This window comes from Brachionichthys hirsutus, unplaced genomic scaffold (assembly GCF_040956055.1).
Source record: "Brachionichthys hirsutus isolate HB-005 unplaced genomic scaffold, CSIRO-AGI_Bhir_v1 contig_447, whole genome shotgun sequence".
NCBI classification, from domain to species: domain Eukaryota; kingdom Metazoa; phylum Chordata; class Actinopteri; order Lophiiformes; family Brachionichthyidae; genus Brachionichthys; species Brachionichthys hirsutus.
This window is the reverse complement of record NW_027180398.1, coordinates 200,001-203,511: the sequence shown is the minus strand read 5'-3', so window position 1 is coordinate 203,511 and position 3,511 is coordinate 200,001. Positions and strand designations below refer to the sequence as shown.

General features: G+C 52.7%; 1 pseudogene; it reads left to right on the top strand.

The window, feature by feature from the left end:
• The first annotated feature begins 1,034 nt into the window (after window positions 1-1,034).
• Window positions 1,035-3,511, top strand: part of LOC137914630 (BLOC-2 complex member HPS3-like) — a 7,686-nt pseudogene continuing 5,209 nt past the window's right edge.

The window sequence follows — 3,511 nt, the reverse complement described above, 5'->3', positions numbered from 1 at the left end:
GTTGCCCCCTGGGGCTGCTCAGAGTGCGTGTTGTTGCTGTTCACGCTGTGTTCATGTGTTCACCCGCCGGCTCAGCTGCTCTCTTCACCTTCAACGTCTGCTCCCTCGTTCATCACAATAGAAGCCGGAGTCAGAACCCGATGTTTTATTTTTGTTTATTTTTTGTAAACTTGTAAATAAAAAAATAATAAAAAAAACTTGTTGTGAACTGTGTATTTGGAGAATTCTCAGGGAAATTGGAAATTAAGGTGGAGCCAAACAAAGTCCACTCTGCCACCGTGCACACAGCTGGCCACGCCCACCCCTAATGGCGGGATGACGGCCTACTTTTAAAGTGGCAGCCCAGGCTTAGGGCGGAACCGTGACAGCGTGCTTCCGCTCTTTGATTTTTCACAGCAAAATGCCAGCCGTGCAAAATGCCCCTGCAACACAAGCTCTACTAGCAGACGGCGACTGGCTGGTGCCGCAAAGAAAACGGAACATAAGATCCAGACACAAGTGAACAAGTTACTTACAACAAAAAACACGACACACGACCTGGGCGCGCAAACCAGCTGCGGTCAGCACGGGCAAGGCGAGTAAAAAAAAAAAAAAAAAAAAGTCTTTTTTTTTTTTTTTTTTATCTGAGCACGAGCCATGTGCGATCATCAAAAGAGCCATAGGTTCCCGACCCCTGATCTAGGGGAAGGGGTACCTGGGAGGGGAAGGGGTTCCTGGGAGAGGAGTGTTTTCATAACTGAATTTTTAACTTGGTGCAGAAAATATATATCAAATAAATCAAACTGTTATTTTAATACAACAGTTCAGATATAGCAGAGTGTTGTTTTAGAGTGAAATGAGAACCGAATCGACCCTAAATTAAGCGACATGAACTTTCCTTGGATCGATCCGTGGAAACTCCTGCCCTCGTGTGGAATGTCTCAGTAAGACGTGATCTTGTGCTAGAATTTGAACCAATGAAAATCCGCCAGTGGGCGGGACTTTAGCTGACAGAACGCTTCCTGTTTCACAGCGTCCGATCAATAAAACAACGGAAACAGCCGAGTAGGAGGAGAAACGGAATCGGTCTGCTGGTATGTTGTCTTAAATAAATGTTTATTCTCTGATTAGATCGATTAGATCGATTAGATCGATTAGATAGAGCCATTGGAATCGCAAATTCTTCCATCTGAACTGGAATGAATCGCGCTGCCGTCGCTCACAAGACCTGCATGTGATATCGATTAGTGCGTCGCTGCGCCGCCAGCAGGATGGGGCGCAGACATGTTTGAATAATAATAATAATAATAATAATAACAATAATAATAATAATAATAATAATAATAACAATAATAATAACAATAATAATAATAATAATAATAATAATAACAATAATAATAACAATAATAATAATAATAATAATAATAATAACACTGCGGGTTTTAGTGATTCTGTAAAAGTTTAACTGACATTAAGGGAAGTTCATTCAAATCAATAATCGATTATCTGTAAGGGCAGCGTTGTTCTTCCTGCTCAGTGAACACTTTTCATGTCATTTGGGAAAACCCAAATATGTTAATGACGTCATCAGCCCTGCTGGGTGAAGCTGAAGGGTCCTGCCTGAACATGGTGCACGTGTACAACTGCCACCCGTTCTCCTCACAGCACATCGTGCAGGTGAGTGGAAGGTGCTGATTCAGACCATGCCCCCCCCCCCCCCCATCGAGTCTTACCCCCCCCCCCCCCCCCCCCCTGCGGTTCAGGTGGAGCAGGAGCCTGGGCTCGTCTGCTGTGGAGGCGGGGCGCTGTTCGTCGTGGCAACCGGAGGATGCAAGGTCATCTTATTCTGAAACGTACCGTTGCCGCGGCGACCCTGTTGTGACGCGATGTGTCGGACTCTCGAAGGTGGAGGCCTACGACCTGGAGCAGGGGAGCTGCCCGCTCATCTGCCGCTTCGCCACCATGGGCGCCGTGGCGAGCATTCAGCACAGCAAGATGGGTCAGAATGAGCACAAATCGCATCAACACAGGTCATCACCTGGGTAACGCCCCCCCCCCCCATCCAGGAGATTACCTCGTCACCATCGAGGAGAAGAACAGCGCCACCTACCTGAGGGTTTACACTAACTGGCGCCACCAGGTACGCTTTCTCCCGTTTACGTGACGTCATCTGGGATCGCTTAGACATGTCTGCCTGGCTTTCTGTTCAGGCAGAGGAGCGGGCCCGGGTCGGGGTGCGCTTGTTAGGCCACCTGCTGCGGGGCGGGTCCATGCGGGGCGGAGCCCAGATGGAGATCATCGAGATCCCTCTGTCGGAGCGCCCCGTCGCCGTGGCGTGCTGCGCCGTCACGGGAGACCTTCTGGTCGGGTGTGGCAACACCCTGGTTCTGTTTACTCTGAGGAGACAGAACCAGAACAGCCTGGTAAGGACCCAGAGCGCCGACCAGAACCAGAACAGCCTGGTAAGGACCCAGAGCGCCGACCAGAACCAGCACAGCCTGGTAAGGACCCAGAGCGCCGACCAGAACCAGCACAGCCTGGTAAGGACCCAGGGCTCCGACCAGAACCAGCACAGCCTGGTAAGGACCCAGAGCGCCGACCAGAACCAGCACAGCCTGGTAAGGACCCAGAGCGCCGACCAGAACCAGCACAGCCTGGTAAGGACCCAGGGCGCCGACCCGCGGCCTCAGCTTGAAACGACCAAATGTTTCTTTCTCCTAAACCCAGCAGATCCTCCAGGGCGCCGGGCCCGGCGCTCACCAGAACCCCGGTCCGAGTCAGACCGTCTCCATCCTGGATTTCGAACGCTCGGTTATCCTGCATCTGTCAGAGCTCACGCCGAAGCAGGTACTTCCTATTTGCTGTCTGACGGCTGAAATTGAAAGCCCGTCGTCATCCCTCTGCGTCCTCCGCCCACCAGGTGGCGCTGTGTGACAGCTACGTGGCCATGCAGACGGAGCTGGAGGTGCTGGTTCTGAAACTCGAGGCGTCATCCGAGCCCGAAGTCCAGGAAGAATCGCCCGACACAAATCAAGGTTGGTCTCAAACCACCTTCGTCGGATCCCGGTTTCTATTGGACGCTGCGACAGTTTCACCTCCTGTGCGTGTGTGTGTGTGCGTGCGTGTGCGTGTGTGCGTGCGTGTGTGTGTGTGCGTGCGTGTGCGTGCGCGGCGCATCATGTAGACGACCAGCCTGATTTCCTGGTCCTCCCGCGGCACCAGGAGTTGCTCGGGGATCGAGCTAAAGACTGCGGCGTCCACGTGAGCGTTGAGAGGACCGGGCTGGAGGACGGGGGACGGTCCTCGGTGTCTTACGTCCTCTTTAGGTGCGTCCACGCCAGCGAGACGTCCTCCTCCTCGTGGCGAGCCTCCTTTTCTCAGCCCAGCTGTTTTCTCTTCCGTCCTGCAGGAGTTTGACCCCGGACTCGTCCCCGGGCGGCGTTGCCGAGGAGATTCTGCTCCAGTCCCTTCAGCTTCGTCCGCTCTTCACCCGTCAGTAGCGGCGCTAACGCTAACGCTAACCTTTGATGCC